Source organism: Cibotium barometz, chromosome 64 (genome assembly GCF_041138505.1).
Source record: "Cibotium barometz isolate CiBa-2024 chromosome 64, ASM4113850v1, whole genome shotgun sequence".
Lineage (NCBI taxonomy): Eukaryota > Viridiplantae > Streptophyta > Polypodiopsida > Cyatheales > Cibotiaceae > Cibotium > Cibotium barometz.
Window position 1 is genome coordinate 8,925,996 of NC_141109.1, and position 8,983 is coordinate 8,934,978.

Consider the following 8,983-nt stretch of genomic DNA (forward strand, 5'->3'; position numbering starts at 1 on the left):
TACTATGGAGTGCACAAACCCAAGATAAAATTGGAAGGGATATCTAGTCTATACTTTACAAGATAGTTACTACTTTCCAAGCCCACAAGATTACCCCAACTAAAAGAAGAACCCCAGAGAACTACCAAAGCATAAGTTAGTCAAAATCCTAGGGGATAACAGTGGGTATGGGTGAAGCCTATCAAACATCAAGGATACTACCAAGGCAAAATAAGATATGGGTACTTAGGAACATCTCCATGTCATGAAAACACTTTTACATGCCGTGAAAACACTTTTATCTGCCATGGAAACACATGTATGTTTAAACCTTGTAGTAAAGGAGGAATCAACTCACTATCCTAATGTGATCTCTAGGATCATTAAAATCTTAATTATAACCCTCAAAACCATTTCTTCAATCTAAAAACCCCTCTAGGATCACTTTCTTAATTCTCTCATGTGAGTACCTTGTCTAGACAAGAATCAAACCTTAAAGTGGATTCTTGTAGACAAGAATCAAACCTTAAAGTGGATTCTCATGTGAGAAGTTGAATGATTCTCATGAACATGAGACATCCCTACTTTGATTCATTGGTGAACGAACCAAATTGGTTATAGCAGTAACATAATATCTTAACCATTTAGTTAAGTCAATCACTCACAAAGTAAATACTTCATGTTCTCATGTGCATGCAAACATACAAGTTTTTCATGCATGTGAAACCACATGAAATCTCTATAACTCGAAGGAAGGAGCGTAAGGTTTTTAATAATGCTCAGGACCCTAATGAGATTAAAAAGTTTTGAAGTCAACATATGCATGTTTTCACATACGTAAAAATGCTATAGCTTTTCATGCACGTGAAAACTCGGTATTTTTAGAACTCCAAGACTAATGAATTGGATTTTCTAGAAGTGAGCACAAAGTGAAAATGAAAACCTCAACTATTTTCATGCACGTGAAATTTGGGGTATCAAAGTGACTGCAAATGTAGTGACTCTAGCACAAGACTAGTATCTAAAAGGGTTAAAGAGGTTCAGAAATTCTACAAGGAAACTTAATAAACCAACTTGTCATTTTCACAAAGTCTTGATTTTTTATGGGCTCCCTTGCCCTTCAAAATTGATAGGTTTGGTGAAATATAACGTCTTTTTGTATTTTACTGTATTTTTTTATGGGAATTTTAAAAATTTGCAAGTATCTTATGGCCAAAATGCTAGGAGTGACACCCATCTATGTTTTTACAAATGTGAACACAATTGTCACAGCTTGAAAACTTAACCCTACATGTTTTCCTGTGAAAACTTAAGAATTAAAGAATTGATAGGGTGAATGAGTGATAGCTTTTTAAACCCTACTAGTAAAAAATCAAACCGAGAGACCAAGTCAACAGTCAAGAACATGCCCACGAGATCCTAACTCCTTAGCTATGCAAATGGTGTGCTACCATTACCAGAAGAGGTTGACAAAGAGGTCAAAAATTATGTGCTTATTGACACGGAGAAGATTAAAATGGAAGGTGAGGCTAGGAAAAAATCACAAGGAGGCTTGAATCTTTAGGTCAAATACCGAATAAAACTTATGGCTTTCACATTTTAATAAGATGGACCACAAAACCTCTCTCCAAAACACTATCAAGTTTCAACAAGAGGAATTTAGTAATAGCCTGGATGAGCACTAAATTAACCAAGAGCTTCAACCAACAATGGAAGAAAAGAGTCAAGTAGTGGTAAATATAAAGGAACTAGAACGAGTTGTATGCTCAAAGGAATGGGCAAAAGGAGGTCCAAAAAGAAAGACACAGTCCAGGAAGATCACAACATGCAACTCAAGGAAGAAGTCTCACCAAATGTGAGGCCATGAAGACCAAGGTGATAGATGATGCAAGAGCCATGAAAAGCAAGTTGTAAAGTTGAGTCAACAATGCTAAGGATTCCCTTGAGCCACAAGTATTTCTAAGGATTCCCTTGACCCACAAATAATGCACAAGGATATCCTCAACAAAAGCTCAGGGCGGAGGCTCTTTGCATGCCAAGGATGAAGGATAAGCCCCAAATCTAGGGAAAAACTCAAAAGCCACCAAACACATGGATGAAAAGATTAAGGCTACACAAGAAGTGATAAAGCATATGTGTCCTACTAGTGCCCCAGTAGGTTCTTTAGTCATGTGGGAATTAAGTGCAGTCGATCTCCCAAGAGTTGGTAGCATGCTACATGGTTGTTTTGAGTTAGAAATAATTGACAAGCTAATGCCCTTCATCAAGTTCTACAAGCCTATGCAAAAAGCCCCATAAAATTTCCTTTCCACAAGCTCAATTGAACACTCCAAATTTTTAACATGTTAATCACTGTATTAGGTACTAATCATATAATTAACAAGCAATTAATTGTAATTGGGTGTAATTGGGGATAAAATTAAGAAATTAGGGTTGCATTTAGTGTGTTTACACATCCAAAGCACTAACTTTGCATTGGTGTGAATATGTTATGACTGGAGCATTGGAACATTCACTCATAAATGTGCCCTAGCTAGTGATATCGGCACCATTTTTGTTCCCTTCTAAGCTGTTATTACAGAGATCTGCCAGACACTTGGGAACATTCTCTTCTTGGTCCCACATTTTAAAATCCTTGGCTTAAATTTTGAGTCTTGTTCTTCTTTGACTTGGGAGGATTTTGGTTCACAGCTGGTATTTGGAGAAACTCACGGCAACCTTCTAGTTTAAGGGTTCTCCTTTGAGGAAACCTTGGCAAAGTTCTCCGCCATACGTACCACTTTAGCTATAGAGTATGGCTTAGCATTTTTATCTATTTTATCTATAGGAAAATCAAGCTTTTTAACAATTATATTGAGCAATATGGTATCATCATTCACCATGGATGCAGTAAGTTTCATCATATTAGCATAAGCCTAATGATACACATCAATAGATTTACCATTCTAGGATAGTTCTAAGAACTCGTTCATCTTTTCTTCTTCATATGGTGGGCAATATTTTTAAAGGAAATACATCTTTAGATCATCCCCCTTTAGTTGATATTGATTAAGGTCATTGGCCTCAACATGATTCTTCCAGCCTGAATGAACCCGACCAATGATCTTGAGATGAGCCAAGGCCATCTTACTTCATTTATTATGATCAAAAATATAAAAATACTCATCCATTGCATTAATCAGTTTACGAACAACTTTGGCCAAATTATTTCCTTCACCATGGAAAGGCCCTTATGCAAGGCTTCACGAATGTCACTGTCAAGCTCTTCCACTGAGTTGGAAGAGTTACCTACACAGCTCATGGTGACTATTCTTGAAAAAAGATAATCATGTGTTTAAAGTTTTGAGACATGTGACTTGAGTGAAAGAAGATATCTCTTTATTTAAATGCAAAAGAAAAGATCTCTTTATTTACTCAAAAGTTCTTATTGTATTAAAAAAGACAAACTCTAATCCATGATTGATTCCAAATAAACAAAAAAAATTATATTGTCCTTTATAAACTTTTCATAGGGAAGATACAAGCTTAGATGATTTAATCTTAATAAATATTCATCTAGGGAGTATTGACTTCATCATTTAATCCTATATTCTTTAACTAAACTGAGTTTCTTGGTGATCAAGGCTAGACTCAAGTTGGAAGCATAAAATGGGAGAACATCTAGGCTAATCTTGATGATAAACTTATCTTCTACATCAACACAGCAATGAGGCCACATGTTCATCAACATAAACACCACTCACCTTGCATGAGGAAAGAAGAAGTGAAGATGCAAGGGTCAATCTTCGGGGGGATGCACTTAGCCAACCCTATAAGGGTTAACTCCTCGATGTGAAATTACTAGGGGTACCTTCCACCACCACTTGTGTCACTCAAGTGGAGCTTCCATGTGCTAGATAGAGATCAAAGAGGGAAGGAGCTATGAGATGCTCAATCTGTACCTCAATACCTTCATGTGTGCAAGGAGAGAGAGAGAGAGAGAGAGAGAGAGAGAGAGAGAGAAGGGAATGAGCTACAAGCACACACACAATCAAGCAAGCATGCATAAGCAAACAAGCTCACAACCATCAGCACAAAAGAGAGCAAGAGAGAAGAGAAAACTCAAATGTGATAATTTTATATCTTGTCATATTTCTCTAAGTCACTTATATATAAGAGCTCACTTTTTACAATGGTTGGCCGCCGATTTAACAATTCGGGGCCCAAAACTAATTATCTTGCTCTATGTACAATTAGGCTTTATAGCTCATGGTGGCCAGCATTGCACATGTTGTAAGCTCAATCATCCCATATCTTTTACATGAAGTGCTTAGCATGGTTTTATACAAAAATGTGCTACATGAAGTGTAATCACACTTGGATCAAAAAATAGTAAGAGTAATGTTAACCAAATTGTGGTTAACACACACCCCTCCCTAATTCGAATCCGTCTTCAAAATCAACGATGAAGCTAAGTGGCGGTAATAGAGGGAGTAGGTACAGATGAAGTCATACCACAATCTGGGGTATTGGGGAGAGTGGTGGAAGGATTTGTAGCTAGTCCAGAAGACCGTCTCCATCATATCTTTGAATGTTTGGAGTCGCAAGGCTGGCATCCACTGGATTCTTTCTTAGTACCCAAAGAGCTACTTGAGGGTGGGTCCCTTGTTGATGTCGAAAGAAAGGTCCTTGGTTGCCTTTATCGTAGTGATGCCAGGTGGGAAACTTGGCCAACAAGGTGATGATGAGGTTATAGGGCCAACAAGGTGATGATGAAGGCTTTGCTCCTAGCGATCAATGATATCTTCTATGTAAGGGTTGCACCGTCGGAAGGGGAGGGGGATTGAACCGTGTGGGAAAAAGGCCAACGACCAAGGTTTCCTTCAAATTGTGAGTGTAACATAAACACAGCTTTAACAACATGCTAATATTGGATTTTTTGTTTCAAATTTTCTTATGATTCTCCATTTTCTTGTCTCTTTGCAGATATTTTCCCCTCTAATTATGTTGAGGAACAACCACTCCAAAGCCTCACTAGAGTTGTCTATGCTATGCATGCATCCATTGGAGAGGCAATGTTTGTATCTCAAAGCCCAAGTGATCTTGTACCAGAACAATATCTTTTTCTTTTCTCACTCATATTTTGTAGATAAAAAACCAGGTTTATTTCGTAAGCTAGAAGAGATCCCCAACCCCCCTCTTAACAATCCCGAATGGCCCAAACCTGATGCTTGGACCATCTTATGCTTAAAGTTTAAGATGGTAAGTGATATCAAGACATCACTCAAGTTTTCAAAGGCATCTAGGTCAGTAGGGCTAAATTGTTTTTGTCCCTTACATGTTTTTGTGCACATGTTCAATTCCATGCTAATGCACCAAATAAAAACAATGTATATTTGTAAGGAGGTACGATCTGACCTCATTCAAGAATTACTAGGAGAGGGTTGGGAGGTTAATGAGGGGTCACATCAAGGTGATGTGTACAAGTGCAATGTAGTAGATTCTACAGTGTCTTTCACGTTCTTGAAGGCATTGCATTTGCACTACCAAAGATGGATGCAAAAGCATGGGACATGGATCCCACTTCAAGCCTCAGAAGAAGAAATTATGCCTATTGAGATAGCTATGATGGTAGCGAGTGGCAGCAAGCAAGCATTGGAGCCTAGCAGATTTGTGTCAACACTTTAGCATCATGGGCTTTGACAATGTGGAAGAGTCAATTTTGAAGTTGATGATGAGAAGAAAGGTATATCTAATTCCACTACATGTCTAGAATTAACCCTTACACTTTCTGGTTATTGTGCCACTTTCTATATTTTTACAGATTGGGAAGCGTAAGGAGGGGACAACCATGGTCTCAGAATCATGGCAAATGGGGGACCTTGAATTTTCAGCAGCAAGGTGCATAGCAACACATAGTAGGCATGTGGAAGAGCTTGAAGATGAACTGAGTATATGGGAAAATAGCCTCTGTTTTGATGCACGTGAGGGGCAAGAGTTTCAGGATCAAGGTGAAGGCAATGACAAGCTTTCAAGTCAACAAGGAGATGGAGATCAACATGAAGTAAATGTCACAAGAGGGGCAAAAAATGAAGACATTATAACAATTTTAGATTAGATGACATGATTGTAATTTTGTAGCAGGCTCTTTTTTAACCAATCTTTATTTAATTGAAATCTTAATATTTTTGCAAACTATAATTTTTTTGTCTAGCGGTCTAGTGTGAAAAGGCCAAACTTTAAATTTTAACTATAAATAGCCAAAGGTGCCTTCTTTCTCATTTTCACGCGATAGAAACCAAGCACGAGCTCACACTATCTCTTTGCATTCACATGGCTACTCACTTTGACAATTTCTGTGAGTTCCTCTCCACCACCCCGTGGACGGGCAAGAGCGAGCTCTTTGTCATGTTCTCTCGTGAAGTCGACTTTGAAAAGTCGCTCGCCCTTGCGTCCCAACATTATGAGACACAGATTGCATATATGGAGCAATACTTGGCTCCCCACTCCATCTCCTTTCCCCATTGCCCCAATGATCGATGGGTGCCTATTGAGCTACTTCAGTACATTTAACAATATGCCCGCCCCTACATCCAACTCCTTGAACGCTTCATCGACATTTGCATCCCCGGAGGAGCTTATTGTATCTTCAATAAGCAGGAGGTGAAGAGGTTGGGGAAGGTACAATAAGCTCCTACATCCCCGCAGGAGCTTATTGTACCTTCAATAAGCAGGAGGTGAAGAGGTTGGGGAAGGGCAATTTAGGAACTAGGTTCCTCTCGTGGCTCGCCACTTTTGCGTTCCTCATCTCGACGGATGAGGATTCGGATGAGGAGGTAAAGATGCCTGCATTGCAGTTGGCAGGGTATTTGTTGAGGGATGACAAGGAAGTGAAGGCAATAGGAACGAGTGCTAGTGTGGAAGAGCAGCTTGCATCAGAGCACTTTCGAGAGGGTGCACAATCTGCAGCTAAACAGCCCACTGTAGTAGAAGATGCGGGGCCATCTTCTACTACATGAGGAGAGCAAGGTGCTACTAAACAGTCCACTGTAGTAGAAGATGCGGGGCCATCTTCCCCACATGAGGAGAGCAAGGTGTTGCTAGAGCTTGAGATCAATCTCTTGAGCACCATTGTGGTGGAAGGTAAAGAATACTTATTTCTTCATGACTTTGAAAAGGGAGATGGCTTGAGAATGGATGAATGCTTGGGCATTATATGCACGCGATGTGATACATCCAACCTCGGTCCTCACCTAGATAGTGCTATATTACCCCTTGGAGAATCTATCACAGAGACAGTTGCTTTGGTCAAGGAAACTGTGGTTGAGACCGCGGAGCAAGCCCTAGTTCCAAAGGAGGAATTCATAACCTTACAGCCCTAGTTCCAAAGGAGGAATTCATAACCTTACAAGACAAGCTAGAGTGATGGAGGAGACCAAAGCACCAAAAAAGGATGAGGCTGAGTCCTCGATTGACCTCTCCGCCCCCACCAGCACTTTGGCAAAAGAAGACATTGACCAAGAGGTAATAATCGACCTTTTACAACCTAGAAACATTTGTAATTATGTATAGGAAAATATTTTGATTTTTCCTTTGATTGCAGAGGGTGGTTGAAATTGATGCATTTGCTAGGAGAGGCGACGGCAATAGAGACCAGGCCAAGGTCCATGGACATGATGCTACATTGACGCACTATCTTGGTTGACTTCATGTGGATGGCATCACCACTATCCACAGGGACTACACCCCTCAATCTACCTTCACTCTCTTCTTTTTGAAAGCCCTCTCTCTAAGGTGCTGTGTGTAGCCTCTGGCACAAAGCACCAAATGTATAGTTCTAATTAAAAAATCCCTTGCCTTCGATGTTTTTGGTTCTAGATTTAGGGCATCTCTTGTAGTACGTGTTCCTCCTGCAAAAGCTCCACCTCCATGTCTTGTATTTTTGAAATAAACCCCTCTTTCTTTATAATATGATTTCTCCATCCCTTAGGTACTCCACATGGAGAATATGGGTTTGCCAAGCTCCACTTGTAGTCAATCTTCTATAGTATCCTAACAAGCTAAGCTCTCCTTCACCAACAAATTGCATAAAAGATGATAAATTGCGGAAAGGAGGGTTTGCTCTTAATTGAGGGTCAACTGGATAGAGATGCCCATCAACCCAAAGATCTACATTTTTCTCCTTAGCTATCCTACGAGCTTGGACAGATTGTGCATTAGTAGGATGGGTTTTTTTAGAGCTGCCATACTCTTCAAGAATACGAATGTGTAAATCAACCTTCTGTTTTCTAGCTTCACAAGGGGCTACACACATAGCTTGAAAAGGCTCCATAGTTAAGCAGAGGAAAGAAGCTAAAGCAGAGAGATCCTCAGAGAGAGAGAGAGAGAGAGAGAGAGAGAGAGAGAGAGAGAGCGATTGAGTGAGAGAGACTGTTAAAACTTTGTTGTTCTTTGCAGGTTTAACACAAATCCGTTTTTCTAAGTAGAAAATGATATTTTTGATATACAAATATACTAACATGGAGTTTTTCATCAATAAATTACATTTATGAGAGAAAATTTTTTTAAAAAAAACTTTGGGGTCCCCATAATTTCGGGATCTCATGGATGTAGTGGTTCCTGACAGTTAGTTATGTTTATGGGGTTGTGGGGACCTGACAGTTAGTTATGGATGTACTAGCTCCTGACAGGCTTCTGACGTGACCCTTGAATTACAAGCTTTTTGGAGAGAAAAATTTATTTTCATCATACATATTGGTTGGGTGGTGTTTTTTCCACCTCAAAATGTTTTAAAAAAATTCACTTTTTGGGGCCCACCTAAATACGAGAATGTTTTGCTGATGTGGAAGGGAGATATGGTGGGAGTTAATGAGAAAGGAGATTTCAAACTGACAAGAAAGATTCAATTTGTAGAGAGTGAAGATAAAAAATTCAAAAAGTAAGAAAGTATAAATAAGTAAAAAGTAAGAGAGTATGAGAATATTCCCTTTAAAAAGTGAAACTAGGGAGGTATGGCTGATGTGGC